Source organism: Schistocerca serialis, chromosome 1 (assembly GCF_023864345.2).
Source record: "Schistocerca serialis cubense isolate TAMUIC-IGC-003099 chromosome 1, iqSchSeri2.2, whole genome shotgun sequence".
Classification (NCBI taxonomy): Eukaryota; Metazoa; Arthropoda; class Insecta; order Orthoptera; family Acrididae; genus Schistocerca; species Schistocerca serialis.
Genome location: NC_064638.1, coordinates 1104070482 through 1104092719, shown reverse-complemented (window position 1 = coordinate 1104092719; position 22238 = coordinate 1104070482). Strand labels below are relative to the sequence as shown.

At 41.2% G+C, this 22238-nt stretch overlaps 1 protein-coding gene and 1 non-coding gene across 2 annotated transcripts in view; one reads left to right on the top strand and one right to left on the bottom strand.

Annotated features, from left to right (window-relative positions):
* LOC126416480 (solute carrier organic anion transporter family member 74D) overlaps positions 1 to 22238 on the bottom strand; it is a 151110-nt gene that overhangs the window by 81893 nt on the left and 46979 nt on the right. The gene's annotated exons all lie outside the window — the stretch shown is intronic.
* Trnas-cga (transfer RNA serine (anticodon CGA)) lies at positions 3681 to 3754 on the top strand. Its single transcript has one exon. It is a non-coding gene; the product is annotated as a tRNA-Ser (tRNA).

Sequence of the window (22238 nt, the reverse complement as noted above, 5' to 3'; positions counted from 1 at the left end):
CCGCGACCCACTTCTACAGCAGCGTCAAGACTAGTAACTAGGAACATGGCTCCACGAGTTGGGTTGGGTTGTTTGGGGGAAGGGACCAAACAGCGAGGTCATCGGATTAGGGAAGGATGGGGAAGGAAGTCGGCCGAGCTCTTTCAAAGGAACCATCCCGGCATTTGCCTGGAGCGATTTAGGGAAATCACGGAAAAGCTAAATCAGGATGGCCGGACGCGAGATTGAACCGTCGTCCTCCCGAATGCGATTCCAGTGTGCTAACCACTGCGCCACCTCGCTCGGTAGTAACTAGGACAGAAGCATCAACATTCGTTACCTTGCACATTGTATGTAGCTCAAACTTGGAATTGTTATACTGAAGAGATTTCTTATTTTGTCTGTCGCCGTTTGCTTGTGATACATCTGTTTAACACAAAGTTAAGTATTGTATTTTCTCCTTTCGTAAGAAAACTCATTAATATGATTTGTTTGAATTATTTGGCTAGCGATCTGAGGAAGCAGGTTTCCTAGATACCCCATATTTGACGAGTAGGCAGGATTTAACACGTAGAGTTGGAAATTTCGACAATTCATTTGTCTAGGTGACATACTTAAGTGATTAACATTATAAGATCACAGGATAATGTAAGTGAGAGATAACCCATTGCAGATGTGAAGTGCTTGTACGTAAGTAACCAATATAACCGCCAGAATGTTGAATGCAAACATGCAAACGTTCATGCAATGTGTTGTAAACGTGCTGGATGTCACTTTGTGAGATGGAGTTCCACGCCTGTAGCACTCGGTCGGTTAACACAGAGATGGTTAATGCTGGCTGTGGATGACGCTTGAGCTGTCGTCCGATGATGTCTCATAAGAGCTCGACTAGGGACAGATCTGGCGATCGAGCAGGCCAAGGCAACATGTCGACATTCTGTAGAGCATATTGGGTTACAACAGCTGTATGTGGGCGAGGGTTATCCAGTTGGAAAAACACATCCTTGGAATGATATTTATGAATGACAGCGCAACAGATCGAATCACCAGACTGACGCACGATTTTGTAGTCAAGTTGCGTGGGATAATCGCAGAAGGAAGATCCAGCTTCTTGTAGCCCTATTACACGATCTCGTTCAATCACTATGATATATTGATAAAGGCTTCTTTATCGCCTTAAAGGTATTCTTGACTAACTGCCAACGTCCAGTCTCAAGGAAAATTAACTAAACCTCACGATCGTTACTCCGTGCATTTAAAGCAAACGTGATTTGCATTCACATAGTGGCGCTACTGGCGCGAAATGTGAAAAGATGTTATCTTTCAGATGCAGAAATACGCCTTGGTGATATGATTTTTTCCCGACAGTGTATGTACAGAGTGGATAAATACAGTGAGGTGCCGTTTTCGTGAAGCTATGGAGGACAACATGGCAAATTTCCGAAGTTCGTAAGTAACTTTTATCGTTTATTTCCAATGAATTACATTCGATTTTGTTTTTTTGGTTTCTAATGGAACCATATACATTTATCTGTGGCATTTGAAAGAAGTTCTTAAGTGAGTCTGAGGAAACAAACAATACTGCACGTTGGAAGTTGTATATGAGATTATTGGTGGCTAACGCTAGTGTATATAGAGAAGCAGCAAGTGGACGCAGCGATTCGAACTTCATCGATCACTTGCTTTAGGAGAAACAGATGGCAGAATGAGCATATTTGGAAGAATTATGTCGAAAGGCAAATGAGATAGTTAGCAGACCCTCTTTCTATCGATTGCTCGTCACTCCGGGGTCCTTAATGGATAGGATCAGTAGAGGAGATACAAATAAGAGCAGTGTATTTTGTCAGCGGTTTGTTTATTAAGGACGAGAGTGTCACAGAGATAATTATCCAACTCCAGTGACAGAAGCTACAAGAAAGGGAAAGACAGTGGTCCTTTAGGTTAATCCCCTCCCCTCACCATCATACAAACTGAACGGTTACAGTTTAGTCCTAACTTTTAACACGAATCACGAATTCCCTAGCAGTTTATAAATGCCTATAATCATTGTTACAAAAAGTGTAAACACATTAGAGGGATTCTTGATGCATGTAAGTATCCAGTCTGATTCGTTTCTGTGTCTAGCGCAGCAATAGTACAGGGTGTGGACAAAAATATGGAAACGCCAAAAACACGACGCATTGCCACGCCAAATACGGCGTGGGAAAACCGTAGGCATTCAAAACAGCTTCCAGCCGTCTCGGATTAGAGAAATACAGGGCATGTATGGTTGTCAGGGGAAACTTATACCGTTCTTCCTGCAAAATAGTGGCAGGTTTAGAAAACGATGACGGAAGTGGATACCGATAACGCACTCTTCTTTCCAACATAGACCACAAAGGCTCAGTAACATTAAGACCTGGTGACAGTAGTCGCCAGGGGAGGTGGGACACTTCATCCTCGTGCTCGCAAATCTAGTCCTGGACGATACGAGCTGCTCACGAAACTAGTCCTAGAAGATACGAACTATGTAAACAAGGGTGCTGTCGTCTTGGAAAACAGAATCACCATTGGGGAACAAACATTGTACCATCGGATGGACCCGAGTAGCCGAAATGGTGACATAATCCTTCGCAGTAATGCTACCTTGCAGAGACACCAAACAGTCCACGGAATACCATGATATGGTTGCACAAATCATCAACGAACCCCCACCATACTTACTCTTGGATCGTAAACTTGACCAGAAGCTAGAAAAATGTGAAAAAAGACTCAAACGATCAAATGGCTGTCTTCCATTGCTCCATAGTGCAGATTTTATGGCTTAGGCGACAAATTTTCCTATTACAAGCATTTGCATTACAGATGAGTGGTTTTGGGATTCCAGCCCGCCCTGCAATTCCCAGCTTATGGAGCTTCCTTAGTGTGGTTTTCGTGCTGACGGGTTTCGCAAGCGCGACATTCAGATCTGCAGCGACTTCTGCAGCTGTCGTACTCTTATTTTTATCGCAATTCTCTTCAATGATTGTCTGTCACTACAACTCACCACACGCTTTCGTCCACGTTGTTAATTAGCGGGTGATGTTTTCCCGCTCTTCCCGTATGTGATAACAATCTTCGACATGGCGGCTCTTGACACACCAAACACCTCGGATACCTTGGTTTGGAAGCACCCACCATAGAAGACGAACAATTTGCCCAATTTCAAAGTCACTTAGCTTCGATGTAATGTACTCAGATCGACACAGAACACTGTTCTGACCACGACGGTCACTTTTAAAGTATTGAGGAGAATGTGCAGTTATCATTTCGTTGTCAAGTACAACAGTGAAACCTGCAGACTTGGCTAGCATCTGCACTTATGTTGAAGCATGCATTTTTTACTGTGTGTCCATATTTTTATACCAAACCCAGTATATACTGTTGACAACCAGAATCTCTCTACAGTCGCAATTTGTTGAGGGTACGACTTGAATTCTATAGAGGTGTTGATGGTAGCGGCCGTAGTCGAACTTCAACCTGGTAATTGTCCTTACCAATTGCTTTTTGTTCCTGTACCAGATAAGATACATTTCGTATCCCACTTTTCAGCGTACCATTGGCCCTTCGATAAAAGTAGATAGATCTGTGTGTACCAGGTGTCCTTGTGTAGATCCTCGGGCCGCCACACCTTGTTCCAGTCGCCTTCGGCTATGTTTATACAGCAATGAGATCATCTGCTGGGCCGAGGTGGCGCAGTGGTTAGCGCACTGGACTCGAATTCGGGAGGACGACGGTTCAAACCCGCGTCCGGCCATCCTGACTCAGGATTTCCCTCAGTTGCTTCAAGCAAATGCCGGCATGGTTCTTTTGAAAAGGCACAACCGAATTCCTTCCCCATCCTTCCCTAATCTGATGGGACCGATGTCCTCGCTGTTTGGTCCCTTCCCCTAAATCAATCAATCATCCGCTGGAATACGTCGTTCTTGTATTTCCTTCTTTCTTTCGTTCTTTTGTCGATATGTCAGCCTTTTCATTCTTCACAATCCCAGAATTCCCCTTGAGCTATTCAGAATATGCCTGTACCTACTCTTTGCAATGTTATGGTCAAGTGGCAACTATTTGGAACGGTAAACAACAACTCCTTTATCTTCACCAAATGATGTCAACGTTTACACCGCGGTGAGCGAGTAACCTACTATTTCTATACGGCTAAAAATGGTTCAAATGGCTCTGAGCACTATGGGACTTAACATCTGTGGTCATCAGTCCCCTAGAACTTAGAACTACTTAAACCTAACTAACCTAAGGACATCACACACATCCATGCCCGAGGCAGGATTCGAACCTGCGACCGTAGCGGTCTCGCGGTTCCAGACGGCAGCGCCAGAACCGCGCGGCCACTTCGGCCGGCAGTAATCAATAAAAGTAATTTGGCTTGCCAAAATGACGTGTAACTCACCTGGTAGAAATTTTCTTACTGCTGCTCAAAGTAAGGTAGCAGTCGCGTTCTTCGAACTAGGTTCTTGTACTTGCTTATCGTTGAAAATGCCTCCACACGTGGCGATATTGATTTATGGGTCCAGTATCGGTTTGCATAGCATCTCACAGTAAGGTTGCAGATTTTATTTTATAGCTCATCCCCAAGATATTGTTGATGTATCAGAATAAATTTTAAAGTTTCGTGAAGCATGGAGAGGTATGCACGTTCCAATAAGCCACAAGCAACATACTATTTCACACCACAAATAACTCTTTGAAATGTCATGATGTGAAATCTGAGAAATTCGATCTCAATCTGAAGTTTGCAGACAGACATTCTTCCTAGCCACTGTTGTTGAATAAAAGAGGTGAGGGGGAAATGTTAGTGGGTGATGTGGCTTGCGGACCACGAATGTAGATCTAGACGTAGACATGATGCAGTTAAGCAGATCAGCGTTCTCATAAACCGGGAGGCGCAGTTAGGCTCGTGTGCAGTAACTGCACTGGGCGGAATTACCTTGTTTCAGATATCTGTCTGGTTATTTCGATTCAGTTCTTCCGAGGCTTCCCTGAAACATTTGGGGAGGATGTCTGGATGGTTCCTTAGATATGGTCAAAGTCATTTACCTTTTTATTGGTTACGGAATCCGAGCTTGCCTTCTGTCGCTAACAACCTCGGAGTTTGAATGGTTAAAATTTCTTTCTTGCCTGCCACGACGGTTTAACGGACTCTGGCATTTGAACACGAGCTGTGGATGGTGATTTGGGGGAAAAACCACAAGTAACTGAAGTGGGCTGCAGAATTTGCAGTCTTGCAATATGATGTAGTAAATTCGAAGATCACTGAAATTCTATGGACGCTAGTAATGCATAAATAACCCTTCTACCATTTATAAGTAAAACAGATGGTCGCTCTATTCAGATCGTGCTAATGACATGTAGCGCCATTTTTTTGTAGCCACCTGATAGACAGCCTTCGTGTCAAACTAAAAACTTAAGATTTTTATTTTTACTGCTAACAAAATAATGAACTGAACTTCGCCGTGTTTCACGAGGTTGTGCTAAGCCGAAGACCAAGTAATATCAGCCTTAAAGCATAACAGCATTTGGACTGTTCATATTCCAATAAAAAGCTTAATTATTGTCAGTTTATATTACTATAATTGTGTACGTTAATATTCAAAGTATGTATTGGTAGTTGAGCGGACCAACTATCAGTTACTGAGCTACTACCTGAACAACTCAGCAGGAATATTCGTTATCAACAGACTAAAATCCTCTCTGCACCTTGACACAGCACTGCCGTGTCCTCTAAATAATTATTTGTGTCAGTAACCTGACTTTGGAACAATTTTCCTCAAAATATTAGAGAAATTAAAATCCTCTCAAACTTCAAAAGACAGCTAATGTCCCACCTTCTATCACAATGGCTATCTCTTCTTGCAGGTCACTCTCATTAACCCTCCTTTCCCCACCACTGTTTACGCGCCTAGTCTACAGAGTTCTCTATTACAATTCTCTTCTTTCCTAGCAGCCATTGTCACATTTCAATCCTCTCCTCTTTAATTATCTTTTCTACTTCTTCTAATACCAAACAAGCCTTCAAAAGCACTAAACTAATCAATATCATTCTTAATTTCTCCATTATTTTGCCATCATTATTACTATTTTTATTATTGCCAATCATTATTTTATTAATAATGCAATTATTATTATTTTGATGTCTATGCAACAGTTTTTGTATGTGCTGTTCTTGGGCAGATGTAAGAGAGGGCCATAAGGCCATGATCTGGTCAGGCTGAATAAGCAATAAATAACTAATAAATAAAAGTATTAAATGCAGGTAACAAGGCTACGTTTCCACATGTTCAGCACAGAAGCTAATATTCTTTATTATCTTTGTACTGAATGAGGCAACGACCAACTGCGTATTATAGTTGCCACGTACTTAAAAAAAAAAAGACTCCCACATTATTTAGTACTGTGTGGAAGTCGTTTGTGGTAGTTATAAAAATAGTGAAGTTTAATACTGGGAGACGTCTGATATCCTGTTCTTCAGCCACCGCCTTGATCATTACTCGGGAGATCATTTTCCTTTGTTATTATGAGTGATGGTCGTGGTTCTCAAGCGCTATGGGACTTAACTTCTGAGGTCATCAGTCCCCTAGAACTTAGAACTACTTAAACCTAACTAACCTAAGGACACCACACACATCCATGCCCGAGGCAGGATTCGAACCTGCGGCCGTAGCGGTCGCACGGTTCCGGACTGAAGCACCTAGAACCGCTCGGCCACCGCTGCCGGCTCGTGATTCTCCCAACACTTAAACAATAGTTGTGCAGGTTTACTGTATTTGTATAAATACAACTAAAACTCGTGTTAAAACACTGGATAATACTCTAAATGAGAGTAACTAGTGTTAACGTAAAAATTGCACAAATTGATGGCAACTGCCCTGTACCAGTAGCTGTCTTCTTGACATTTACAACATTCTTTGGAGAAGTTTCGCTTTCTCGGATCCAGAACGAGAAGTCTGATCACTTGAGGTTCTCTGATACCAGTAAAGAACGGATGTGACGTAAAACCAAGATAGACTGTAATCTCTATCAGGCTTGAACCTCTCTACAGGGATCTTTTCAGTAGCTCTGACCCACGTACCGGGAATCAAATAAAATAAGACCAATTGTTAAGGACGTATTTAACATTCTGCTACCGATCAAATTTATCTCTTCGGATGCTGCTGCGATGTAAGTACTCCAACCTCGTAACCTGAAGCGAACACACGACGGAACTGTTGCAATAGTCTCATTGCAGTGCTTACTTTTTTGTGAAGCCCAGTAGATGCTAACGGCGTATGCAGTTGTATTGCGTTATCTGGAATTGTGCTTATTCGCCGAGGCAAAAAGCAATGGTTGATCGGATGATGCTCTGGATTGCACCGCCCAGAAGGTAAACATATATTACTGATAAGACGCTAATGTGAATATCATGTTGAGTTTACATCGCATGTCACCTTTCACAAAACACTTTTGAACTGCAAGAAGAATGTTCGACGAAAGAAGACATTGACTACAAAAATAAAATGCTGGATTCGAATTCAAACAGAGTTGTGTTGAACTATTAACCCTCTTCTTTTTTTTTAATTTTTTCCATACAGTTAGAGTTTAATGAAGAGGTCGTCTCTTGAACAAGACGCTTTCCCATACTTCCGTGACCTCTATGTAAACGCAACTTTAGCCCCATCTCCGATTACCTTGAGCTCAACGCAAGGTGAAAGTACCAAAAATGAAGCGGAAAACACCAGCAGTCAAGAGTAATAACAACGTAGTAAGTATGAAGAAAGAGCTGACAATAAGCTGTTACCGCCGTAAATGTCAAAGAAAACGTATGGATAGAACATTATACGTTGCAAGACGTTAAATTGTCTCGTGTTTCTGCTCTGCGTTGTAAGCAGTTTGTGTAAGACATATAGTAGTGGTGTGATAAACTTTAATGATGTCAAAGATTCTGTAGCCATCCGATTTCTGCTTGGAAGTGCTTTATATACTAAAGTCTCACATTAGTGTGAAGACTAGTTTTTGAAACGAAGCCTGGGGTAGTGTGAAACTAGTGATTTAACGAGGAATTTACTCTGTAATGACTGTAGCTTCTTAATATGTTTGTGTGGTGTTATGGACAATATCTGGAGTCTGAACAATGTCATTGGTAGGATTATTTGCCTGCATTTGAGCTCAATACCCAACACTAGTTCACGGCATTAAGAAACGTATGTTGCTATTGCTGCTTTCTTTTCGAAGATGTTTTGATACGGCTGTCCAAGTTATTTTATCCAGTGCAAGTCTTGTCAGTTCTTCATAGCTACTGAAATCAAGATCCGTTTGAACCTGATTTCTGTATACAAACCTTGGTCTCCCGCTACAGTTATACCGCTCCCCCCCCCCCCCCCCCCCCCACACACACACACCTTCATTATGAGACTGCCAATTCCTTGATGCCTGGAGGTGTATCTTATCAACAAATCCCTTCGTTTAGTCAAGTTGTGCCACAAATTTCTTAATTCATTATTGTAATTTAGTACCTCCTGATTATTTATATTCGATCTACCCATCCAAATTTCAACATTCGTTCGTAGCGCCACATTTTAAGTTTCTACTCTCCTTTTTGTATCAACACTTTTGTTGAACTGTAGTACAATCTTTTTCGAGGGTTCAGTTAAACTGTTTATGAAAAATTCATATTCGATTTACGTAAAGAACTAAACTGAAAGAAACATGTTTATAGAAGTTTTTTTCCAAACGCTGGAAAAAATTGAGTCTGCTTATTTCTATAACTGTGTAGCAGTAACAATAAGGTTACAGCTGTTTAAGTGGAGCCGTGTCTTACTCGAATGAGAGAACTCTCGTCCCGCCAACTTAATACAGTATTTCTGTAGGGCTTACGGAGTAAGCAGACTACTAAGCCCTGTGGAACAACAGCTACAGCATTCGTGACTTCTCTGTCGTATTTATCACTTGATCTTCTTATGCATTTCATGATGAAATCAACTGGAGGACCTCTAAAATCAGCTGTGGTTTCCACGAGAAATTTCTTGAGATTTATATTTGCTGGGTGTTCACCTATTCTGATTAAAAGTTCCTTACTGTGTAGGGAAGAGACATATTGAGTTATAGAGAATAAGAAAAGATAGTTGGAGGCCACTGAAGTGGATGTGTTCAGACGGCCATTGGGGATATCCAGAAGAGGGAAAATACACAACGAAGAGGTTAGATTACGAACTGTTGTAAAAGAGTCGTTAATAGCTGACATGGAACGAAAACAGTTAGTACGATACGGTCATGTCCAACGGATGGATGAATCTAGCTTACCTAAGAAGACTATGCTGTGAATACTAACTGATCACAGATGACGTGGAACGCCTATGAAAATTTGCAAAAACCCACTGAAATCAAGAGATTGAAGGGAAAATCAATGGGACGAGAGAGAATCACTGAAACTAGGCTTTGGACAATACCAGAAGGTGCTCTAAGACCGATATATAAGCATATATGCTCATTTAATCAATTAAACAACAAAACTGCATAAAAACTAGCGTAGAAGACGGGTTTAGGACCCATTTGAGAAAATGAGAATACTCGACGGCAGTTACAGATACCTTAAAATCTCTTTCTTGTCAAACTATAGACCTGTCGTGGAACAAAATAGCGTCTGTCGTGCAGCACTTACGAAGAGCAGAAAAGTGTCACTATTGCTGTCGTATGAGGCATCACTGCGAATGTTTTTGCCAGAGGAATTTCTTTGTCTTCAATGCATGAAATAACGTACCGGGAAAAATATCGTGAAAATGCTTCCTGTGTATAATTAACCGATTAAATGTGTCGTTCTATCCAGTGGTCGTCGAGCAGCGCAGCTGATAAGATTATGAAACAGATTTCAGGCAAATCTCCGATGACTGCCGATTGAGATATCAGCTGCACAGCCAACGGGAAGTGTTGGTCATTAACAGGATGATGCGAAGTTTTCGTTATGTGCTTTTAAGAAATTCAGCGGGCAACGAAACAGATAACGTGCTGTCTGTATGGAACTAGCAGAACTAGTTTAAATAAAGTGCAAAAAAGTCAACTTCTGCAGAATTACAAAGCTGATAGGTGTTTGCTTCTGGGTGCATTTTGCAACAAGATTAGCGTCAGAGTAGAGAAGACATACGGAGATACCCTGTCGGTGACACACATGCTGTACTCTTCCTACTTGGAGTTGTGATTAACTCGTGTACGATACTGCTTCTTGTGGAATGATGTGACTGATGAATCAGGCGGTATTTCCTGTTCCGTGACTAATGCTCAAACACAGAAACTTGCTGGTTTTGTACAGAGAAGTTAGATTTAAATAGAGAAGTGCTCGTCAATTGTATCAGGTCAGTTTACTAAATAAATTGGTGTAATTTTAAACGTTTACCTCACAGTCACTGCCTGTAAGGAATAGATTTATTTTACCGGAAACATATCCGATTCGTAAATTAGTTGGTCTGTTCTAACAATGAAAGTTAAAATTGCTATGTGTAACTTCCAAATAATACGATACTTTTTCTGCACTTATAACAAAATGTTCGATAAAAGTATTAAAATTAATTTAAAGTTATATGTTTTCTGGATGCAGCCTCATATTCATTGTCGTAATTGATTGTTATATAGCAGATTCAGATTCATGAGCCTTGCTCAGATGGAATAGCGTATGAATTAGTCGATTCCATCATTCGTTAATTGTTCTCTCTATCAACGTCTTCCAGCTATCCGTTGTGAGCTCTAATATTCGAAGCTTCACTACGAACACTACATGAAGACTCCTAATTTGCCAGAGCGTGCCAAATAAAGGTAGTTACAGAAACAGTTATATAGTATCCAACAAAATGTTTCACAGGGAAACAGATTTTCAAAACATCTTTTGAATATGATGTACTATTGCAAATGACCGGCCAGGTTAGCCGAGAGCGCTAATGCACTGCTTCCTGAGAGTCGGATAGGCGCGCCGGCCCCGGATCGAATCCTCCTGGCGGATTACTGACGTCGGCTGGTGTGCCGGCCAGCCTGGATATGGCTTTTAGGCGGTTTTCCACATCTCGCTAGGTGAATACCGGGCTGGTCCAACGTTCCGCCTCAGTTACACGACTCGCAGACATCTGAACATGTTCGCACTCTTCCATGGATTACTCTAGACGCAGACAGCTGGGGTACACTAATTTCGTCCCGGGGGTACGGAGCGGCGGCAGGAAGAGCATCCAGCCATCCCTTAATAACTAACCTTGCCAAATCCGTTCCTAACCGTGCCGACCCTGCAAAACCGTGGGACAAGGCACCAGCAAAAGAAAAAGAAGAAGAGGAATGCACTATTGCAAATTTTTCAAGGCCACAAAACGAATTAATTAACTCATTACTGATTTTTGAATAAAATATGGAAAAATTACAATTTGACTGTAAATGAACAGGTCGATACCATGATGATGATATAAAGTGTAATTCTCTCAGCAGGGAACCTACAGACGCATCTGAAGAGTCCTCTCTTCTTGGTGATGTGCAGAACTCATCAACAAGTACTTGAACCAAATTGCATACGCTTGGTCTGACTGACAGCATCGTCTACAGTACTCTGCATGATTAGGGGGTGTATTATACTGATCGATATAATCGAAATGATTTTGCGCCATGTACCCGTTTCTGTACTTGGCTTAAATCTTAAGCGTTGACAAAACCCAGTTTCTCGCGTGTTCATCTTCGTCCACTCGTCAATGAGTCGTTTTGAAGCACCGTGCATTGGATGAGAAACCTCATGGATTTGCTTCAGTCTGATTTCGAACATATTCTTCCCAATTCTTATTTTCATTGCTTGTGCTAATAACTATAGCACTTGTACATGCCGATAGCCTAGCTGCCTTCCCTCTGCTCCCAGTGATCTTTGATATAGTTTCCGAATATATCACATACTTGTATTCACATTAGGTACCTAAGTGTAAGAACGACCAATACTTTGACAGGGTGTCGTCCAATGCGTTTAGCTGCATAGTTATCAGTTCTGGGTTTGTATGGTCTACGCTATGGTCTGCTAATGGTGACTTAATTATTGCATTCAAGAGTTCCCACCCCGTCTTATTTAATTTTTAGTTACAGTGATGTGATTTATTTACTACGTTCTAGGGCCGTTCCTTTAAGGGGAAGGTACCATTTTTATGTCATATGGCCACGTTAAAAACTTACTATGACTTTATCTTGTTTGTAGGTGACCTGCTTGCTAAAGACACATTTATATTTGTTTTCACATCAGTCCTACTTACAATAGTCTTTGACACTGTGAAGGATACAAAACTAATAAATTTATCTCATCTATTACATTTTGCAGTAATGTTCTGCTTTTGTCTGTCCTTCGCCTATGTTATAAAAGGGCTTTGCGCTGCCATCAGTATACTGTTTCCCTCTGCATCACCGTATTCTACAGCTGATCTTGTTTTGTCTAAAAATGGTTCGATTCTGTATTAATATTGTCTATATGCGTGTGTTTGTATTCGCATTCACTAGTCCCCTCAGTTGTGTTTGAAATTTCGCCGATTCAATACGCATGTCTGATAGTTGCTACCTCAATGCAGACTACGTCCATTTCACGTTCTCCTTCAAGTTTCACAATTTCTAAAAGTACAGGTTTACAGTATGTTACGTTTATTTGTACTAGGTTCATAGTTATAAATGCCATTACGAAAACCAATTTTCGTTGCTGCTGTATTATTTATTATTCTGTTCAGTTCACAATGATATTTATTTCGAGGTCATATGACTCCATCTTCACGCATATGCGAGAAATGTATGATGTAAACAACTTCCACAAAACATATTTCTCCAGATTTTCCGGAGTTTCGTAATAAACTTCATCAGCTCCTAACACTTGACTGTTTCAGACCGGTTGAGACATGATTCAACTGCAACGCGACACTGTAAACATTTGTTTTAACTGGTCAAATATAAAAAATCTTGAAAACAAAAAATTTAAAAATGGTCAATTTTTTTGCGAAATGATTTGCCTAAAAGTAAGAAATACAACAGATTAAAGAAACGTTTGACGATCCTCTTAACAATGCTCGAATCATTGTGTGGAAAATGAGGTGCCGACTGAGAATTTAAAGTTCAGTGTTTAACCGAAAATCTTAGAATATTGAACGGTACTAGAGAATATTTATCTCGTGGATTATGAACACTGTGAACTCTTATGGTATCTGAGTTTCATTTTTACGCCTCCAATGTACCAAGTTTCAAATTTTTACTACTTTAAAGATATTGTCCTGTGTGATCTATAGTGAGGCAACCATGGATGTATAATAAGGGAAGGTGTCATGACGTCACAGTCCGCCCCAGTAGCTGAGTGGTCAGCGTGACGGATTGCCGTCCTCTGGGCCCGGGTTCGATTCCCGGCTGGGTCGGAGATTTTCTCCGCTCAGGGACTGGGTGTTGTGTTGTGTTCATCATCATTTCATCCCCATCCGGCGTGCAGGTCGCCCAATGTGGCGCCGAATGTAATAAGACCTGCGCCATGGCGGCCGGACCTGCCCCGCAAGGGGCCTCCCGGCCAATGACGCCAAACGCTCATCATCATCATGACGTCACAGACTTGAAACTGGCGTCCTCAGTGATCATAGGGTCAAATATTAGCTTCTGGTGGAAGTGTTTTGCCAAAAACATCAGCTTGCATCATTTACATTTATACTAGTCGTTCTGATTATGGCCTACAGTGAACATGAATCACATTTCATTTGTAACTGGTGATATTTTATTTCATATACACGAATTTTAGTTGTGGTGGTTATTTTACTATAGTGGTTTTATTTCTGTAATTCGACTTTAGATTTCCTGTCAGTATAAATCGAAGAGCACTCTAGTTGTACGCTGTGAGAGGGAAATATTGCAAACCACACAGACATAGCGAAATTTGCAGCAGATTTTGTAGCAGTGGCGCCACAGCCTGGATATATCATTGTGAACATAACAAAATGTGTTCTCAGAATTTTCTGGAAGAAGACATAGACGGAACATCAGTTTCGTCATTCCATATTAAGGAAAATGGTGGATTACGAATCCACCTTTCTACATCACATACTTCGCTTCTTGGTTATTCGAAACGTGTAACAAAGAGATTACCGGTACCATTAACGAAGCTAAATGCGTCGTATTACTGGATCACATAGGCATTTAGGAGCAGCTGAACTTCTGAAAATACCTTCTTGTCACTGTGTTATTTACGAAGCCACTGTAATATTTACTACTTAAAACAACTGTTGCGAGGACACAACGGGAATTAAGAACAAGAAGACGTTGTAATCAGTAGTGTGCTAATGTTTAGGGGCTACTAACATGGCTATTCGAAGCACTACCTCCCGTGATGTGTTTTTGCACTTTGGATATTCAGCTGTCTGTCTCTTCACGAAGACGAGGACGACACTAGAGAGAGCAGTATGCGTTCATCAGCTCGTTGAATTACACGCTTTTGTGACGAGTTCTGCCACATAGATTAGTCGCCATTACACGAAGCATAAGTATCTGAACACCATTGTGGAAAACGAAAGTCAAATATACTGTATTTCAAATTGTAACATAAGTGAATGCTTGGATTTTTGTTTCATTATTTGCTTGAAGCCATAATAAACCAAAAAGGTAAAATAAATTCTTATTACGTTAAATATATATGTGAAGTAATTCATTTAGAGATTTGTATTGCCAGATTAATTTGGTACATATAGATGCAAGTAAACGATCATGTTCTTTTATGTCTATTTCACTTCATGCGAAGAGGATGCAAGTGCGATTCGCAAGTCGAGAGGGCAGATAGTATTCTTTGACGATATAGACGTTCCACTTTACAACAAGGATAGAAAATCTCTTGTTATGTGGTCCTGATGTACTTCTGTCATATATCTTGAAGATGTAATAAAATTCCAACAATTTTTCAGTCTTAAAATTTTTTTCAGCAGATAATCGTTCAAATATAAGAAAAGAGAATGTGTGTGGCGTAAAATTTAATGTGTCCATTACAAGTACACTCGACGTCACTGTTCTTGCTCACTTACTTCTCCAGATAAAAAAAGTGAACATAGAAGTAGAATGAAACTGGAAACATAAATCAATGATTTTGGATAGCAACGTCAACAACATATTTTTCAATGATCGAATTGAAATTTTCAAGGCTTCTAGGAAATATAAGTGGCGATCAAAAAGCTCACGTTCGAAGGTTGTACAGTCCAGAATCAGTATGCCAATCAGGCAAAACTGCTGTGAGCACCGAGGCAATCATGCCACCGACGCACCATGTCGAAGATATCCGTTTGCTACAACACTGTGTCCTGCTGTGTGAAGAAGTACGCAACACCGTCTTCCGGTAGGAACCGTCGACCATTCATGGCCTTTCTTAAGGAAACGAATGTGTGATAATAGCGTGGGGAGAGATCAGGGTTGGTGCCCGAGTGCCTCCAACTTGAGATGGAGCAGCTTCTGTTCTGCTACATTTGCAAAATGGGGACGAATCGCGACCACATGGAATTTGGCGCACCATTCTACGACGGTGGTATCCTACAGACATGCTGCCCCACACGCATTTTTCATTCTGCGATGGATGTCTACCAATTTGTGTCCTTCGGCAGCCAAGAAAAGAATAACAACACATTGATCCTATTTGGACGCATTTGGTAATAACGTCACTATAGGTCACCTTTCCGCTTTTACCTCACGCACATCAGAGAGACCTGAATGTCTCACTAATCCTTTGCCCACATGTCGGTGCTTATATACCTGCATAGGAATCGCGCTACGTTGCAGTAACACCCTCGAACGGACTTTTTTTTTTATCGTCACTCATATTTGCCTGATGAATATTGATCACATTACTCAGAGTTGATATGACATATTTTTCTGATCTGTAGCAATATATGTGAAAAACCTTCAACAACTTTAGAACATGAAAAATTATTCACTAGAGAACTGTAAGAAATATTACAGGAAAGGTTGGATGTGGTGAAACAAGAAGTGTATCTCTTCCCATTGCCGTAGACAATGTTCTCGCTCACTAAGGATTTTCAATACAAAAGGGTTAATCGATCAGTACTTCGAATCGATTGCCGAATTTCACTTAGATGTCTCCTTACGTCACTAATGTATGAACATCTCAGCTGCTACGATTAATGATTTACATAGCAATAATAACTCTATTTAACAGCTTCACTTTCCAAAACAATATCATCTCAACTGATTAAATACTTTACTGCTTGTCTTCACATAGTCACACTATCTTAAGGCCACAGCGTATTGCATGATTTGCATAATCCGCCAGAAGAATATCCTTCACTACTGTAAAATTCTAAGTTAAGCATTGAATTTTTATTTCTCAATTGAAACCTCATTTCATCTATATGATTTCGAGCATCATTTACAAATCCATCAAATGTTTCTCTAATAAGTTTTATTACTTACTTGTAGACAAATCATTTCACAAAACATTTGACCGTTTTTTTTTTCAATTTTTTAAAATGTTTACAGAGAACTGAAATGAAAATGGATTCTCTTCACACGAGAGCAGGACGTGGGAAAGATTTTCAGAATCTCAGGTGGAAGCACATGCAGTAATGCAAGCACTAGTTTACATCCAACCGCAAGTAAACAACAGTGATGCAATATCTTTCTCTGACAAAGACATGATGTATGTGGAAGAAACGAATATGGTCAAAAGAGCTAACCGTTCCTGCGTCCAGTGATCTTAAGTGTAACCTCTTACACTGGGAAATGAATCACATCGAATTAGTGAGTAGAAAAGCTGTACTGGACAATGAAAGTTAAGCACTCGACACTGAAATGACAGTATTGGTGGGTTATCCCCGCAAGAAACAAAAGCCCAACCTCTAAAAAAATCGAACAGGCAGTAGCCAAACATACGAACACAGTTTTCATTCGGTCTGATGGTGACGAAAAATGCCACAGTGATTAAGAAACAGTTCACTAATATCGTCAATAAAAAGTATGAAATATCCATGTCGCTATTAATTTTACAGAAGAACGAAATTTGGGCGACGATTTACAGGAGACCCCTCTGCGGGTTCATTTAATTCGATGCGCGCATCAGTCTAGCACAGAGCCGTTTAACGGTTTTTTAAAATGTTGTAAAAGGAAAATTTGAAGATAATCTGAAAAAGCCCCACGAAAGCGAAACGCGTTGTTAACATAGGAATAGGTTGCAAATAAGAGTGTTTTTCATTCAAATTTCGAGTTCTTTGGTAATAAAGTGGCAAGAGATAGTACCACGTGAACAAAAAAAAGTCCATAAATAACAATTTGCGATGGCCTCTCAAGAACCAACGAAACCGACTGATACGTTCAGTATGCGAAGAAAAAATCGCGGAGCCCTTGTGGAGACGGCGGATCGTTTCAGAAGAATAAACGGCGAAAAAAAAATCTATCCAAGAAACAAATACAGTACCCATCACGCTACTGCGGTGAGCTCAAATGTAGGAAAGGTAACCATAAAAACACAGAAAATTTAATTGTACGGGTCTTACCATTGAGGACTACTTACAAGTGGAAGTCAACAATTGTGAACTAAAGATCTCCCACGCATGTTACTAAAGAAAACGCAACAAAACTTTTTACTTTTAGTGCGACACTTTTAGGACATCATTAAAGAAGTTTCTATTGTCACTGAAGTCTTGACTAAAACGCGCCATCAAGTCAGTCCGTTGAATGAGCGCTGAAGACACCAAATTAGTGGAATCGTAGCTAAGTCCGCGTCCCAAGTAACACTAAAATTTTTTTTTGCCTAACACTTAATCTCCAGAGTGGATATCATGGGACATTCTATCAAATGACAGAATTACGTCACAGGGCAGAATAGATCAGAATCGAGTGGTCGCGCGCTTTCAAAGGAACCATCCCAGCGTACGGCTACAGTAATTTAGGAGAATCACGAAAAACTTGCATTTGGACGCCAGGTGGAGATTTTCTTGGATAAGCAGCTGACTGCTAACAAATCATTCTGTCCTCCTTGCTTGTTCTTTTTCGAGGACGACCTGACCTTGACTTTTTGGCTGCTGTTCCTTCCTGTTTTTGCCGTCGACTCGACGTACTTATTGTGATATGCCATACTCTCGAGCAACGCTAGACCGCGAATTTCCCTTCCTCAAAGCACGCAACACCTAGTCTCACATGAATCGAGTATTCTTTGTATTTGGCATACTTCTAGTTGTCTCTACAAATAATCAAACACTCTGTGGATGTCTAAATAACAATAGTTAATGAATACCTTACCACCAAAGCACGTTACGAAATACTTTTGAACTAAAGTAATAGATACTTACATTGTTGCTGTATAGTCTTGCTCGTTTTCTAGATATGTAACCACAGGGGGGAAAGCTCTTGATAGAGTGAACGGTTATATACGTTGCTTTGTTGTGACTGCATCTAAACGGTACCGACAAAATACCACCGCAACAACAAAGTATTTTTGAGTGCTACTGTACAACCATTGGCAAACTGATCATTCTTCATGCCTCAGGAAGTGTTCTGTCCGCCGATCCCTTGTTTTAGTCAAGTTGTGCCATCGATGTCCTTTCTTCCATTTTGATTCGGTGCCTCTTCATTAGTTATTCAGTCTACCCAGCTAATCTTCAGCATTCTTGTATAACACCACTCGAAAAGATTCTATCTTCTTTGAATTGTTTATCGTGTATATTTCACTTCCGTACAAGGCGACACTTCAGACAAACACCATCTGAAAGAACTAGCTAACCTTAAATTCGTATTCGATGTCAATAGTCTTGTCTTTTGCAAAAACCATTTTATTGCCATTGTCAGTCGGGAATTTATACCCTTTTTGCATTGGCCGTCATCAGTTATTTTGCTGCGTCAATAATCAACTGATTTTAGTGTCCTGATCTAATCTCTTCACGCTACGGTCGCAGGCTCGATTACTGCCTCGGGCATGGATGTGTGTGATGTCCTTAGGTTAGTTAGGTTTAAGTAGTTCTAAGTTCTAGGGGACTGATGACCTCAGCAGTTAAGTCCCATAGTCCTCCGAGCCATTTGAACCTAATCTCTTCAGCTCTAACTGATTTAATTTGACTACATTTCATCGCCCCTTGTTTTGTCCATATCCATACTATAACCTCATTTCAAGACGCTATCGACTCTATATGAAATAAATGTTTCCTAGTAGTAAAAAAAAGTGCAAATTTTGTTAATGTTCACGACTCTTCCCTCACGAAACGAATATAGCTGTTTAACTTTGAAATACTGGTTATTAAGTGAAAAACCTAAGTTTTCTCTTTACAACAGGGAGAAAGTTTGTCGAATTCGGGATGAGTAACTGAACACGAGGCTCTCAAAATGGCTCTGAGCACTATGGGACTTAACATCTATGGTCATCAGTCCCCTAGAACTTAGAACTGCTTAAACCTAACTAACCTAAGGACATCACACAACACCCAGTCATCACGAGGCAGAGAAAATGCCTGACCCCGCCGGGAATCGAACCCGGGAACCCGGGCGCGGGAAGCGAGAACGCTACCGCACGACCACGAGCTGTGGACTGAACACGAGTCCAAATAGGGTGTGCGACTGGTCCGTACGACCACCCACTGCGTACATTTGCTAGATAGTAATAGCTATTAGAAGTTAAGACACACTGAAACTATGTTAATGTTCGAAAAGAAGTGCAGTATATTGAGATCAAAGTCAACATAAGAGGAGCTTGTTTTCAGTGACAGATATCTGTGCGATAATTCATCCAAATCTGTGAACGACTATTGTCGTCCTCCGCTTGTTCATTCTGGCTGGTTCTCTACAGTGTTGCTATTCAGAAACATAAAAAAAAAAAATGTTTACAAAGTGAACGAAATAGGTTTGCGTTCACCGTGAAACAGAAGAGCATCTCAAGAAAGATCGTCCGCTAGGAAATAGCCTTTCACAGCAGTGCGGCTTCTGGAAGTGAAAATGCCACTTACCGAAAGTTGTTGTAGAGACACATTAAAAAGAAAAAGTACATTTGTGGGTCAACAAATATATGTGGTCATTAGTGAAGGAATACAACCAGGCACGTACGAATACAATAGCACAGCTTATTTACATCGCTGCGACTGGACAATATTACTCGTAGACTGCGTGATTAGGTTTCTTGCTGAAAGAGATCACCCTTAAGAAACAGACAAATTAGTCGCTGTTACCCAATACTATAGTCAACGAATGCAGACCCTGTTTCTCACCAGGGAACAAACGGGTTACGTTACTGTAAAATCGACGCTATAGACCTAGTGTATATGACGCCACAGTGGGCACATTGCAGAGAGAGCCCCACTTTTGGTGTCGAGTTGCACGCTGTGAGGTAAGTGACTGGTGACAAGTGGCCGTGTTTCGCTGGCGCCCTCCCAACTCGCGATACCGTCGCAGGTTATTGCCGCGGGCCAGCCAGACAAACACTTGACGTAGAGCAGCGTCGTATCGCCGGCGAGTCGAGAGGAACTCTCCATCGATAAGCGGGCCTCGAACTTTGGCTCTCTGACAGTCGTTGAGCTCTCTCGCGGCCACTTCAGCACTTGTTGCGCACCTGACAGCCACGAGGCTTTGTTTTCTTAAGTTATACACTGAAGTGACAAAAGTCATGGGATAGCAATATGCACATATACAGACGGCGGTAGCATCGCGTACACAAGGTATAAAAGGTCAGTGCATTGGAGGAGCTGTAATTTGTACTGAGGTGATCCATTTGAAAAGCTTTCGATCGTGATTGTGGCCGCACGACGGGAATTAACACGAATGGTAATTGGAGCTAGACGCATGGGACATTCCATTTCGAAAATCGTTAAGGAATTCAATGTTCCTAGATCCACAGTGTCCATCATAGCAAATTTCAGGCGTAACTATCACCAAGGACAACGCAGTGACCAATGGCCTCCACTTAGCGACCGAGAGCAGAGGCGTTTGCGTATAGTTGTGACTGCTAACAGACAAGCAACACTGCGTGAACTATCCGCAGAGATCAATGTGGGACGTGCGATTAACATCGGCGTTAGGACAGTGAGGCGAAATTTAGGGTTAATGGGCTATGACAGCAGACGACCGACGTAAGTGCCTTTGGTATTAGCACAACGCCTGCTGCGCCTCTCCTTGTCTCGTGACGACATCCGTTGATCCCTAGACTGGATGCGTCAGATGCGTCCAGATTTCTATTGGTAAGAGTTAATAGTAGAATTCAACTATGGCACAGGCCTCACAAAGCCAAGGACCCAAATTGTCAACAAGGCACTGTGCAAGTGGACTTTGTTTACATGTAATGGACTGGGTCCATTGGTCCAACTGAACCGATCATTGGCTTGAAATGATTATATTCGGCTACATGGCGACGTTTTGCGGCTACTCATGGACTACATGTTCCCAAACAACGATGGAATTTTTGTGGATGACAATGCGCTATGCCACGGGTCAACCATTGTTCGCGATTGGTTTGAAGAACATTCTGGACGATTAGAGCGACAGATATAGCCATCCAGATGGCCCGACATGAATCGCATCGAACATTTATAGGACTTAATCGAGAGGTCAGTTAGTGCGCAAAATCCTTGACCGGCAACGTTGGCAAATATGGTCGGCTATAGAGGCAGCATGCCAAATATTTCTGCAGGGGACTTCCAACTACTTGTTGAATCCACGCCACGTTGAGTTACTGCTCTCCGCCGGGCAAAAGGAGGTTCAACACGATATTATGAGGTATGCCATGACTTTTGTCACCTCAGTGTAAAAATGCAGTATTTGTGATGTTGATTAACAAATGTGACTTAGTCGTTTTTACGGTTAAAACTAAAATTTAAAAAAGTAAGATGGAGCGGATGGACTTGAAAATTACTGTGCAATAAATCTAGTTTCACATGTACCAAAAATACTCATAAGAGTATTTAATAGAAGACTAGAAAATAAAACTGAAGGTACATTACAAGATTACTCAAAACCATCCCAACAAAACCAGATCTCACAATATCTATACGACCAGATGATGCTCATCTGCAGCCAAACAATTCCCTGTGCCCTCTGCCTGGGTGAATATACATATGCTGTCCTGCAGAACATCCGACATAGTGTCCCACAAACCAATTCACGGTCCCATTGTAAGTAGACAACGTATGTCCATAACCAATCACATTTTGTTTTCAGTCTGTTCCACACATTTATTTGGATGGTTCCCTCCTCCCACACTTCAATCAGCTTTATGATGAAGCTTATCAGTCCTACTCCTTTCTGATTATTATCTATGTGCACCT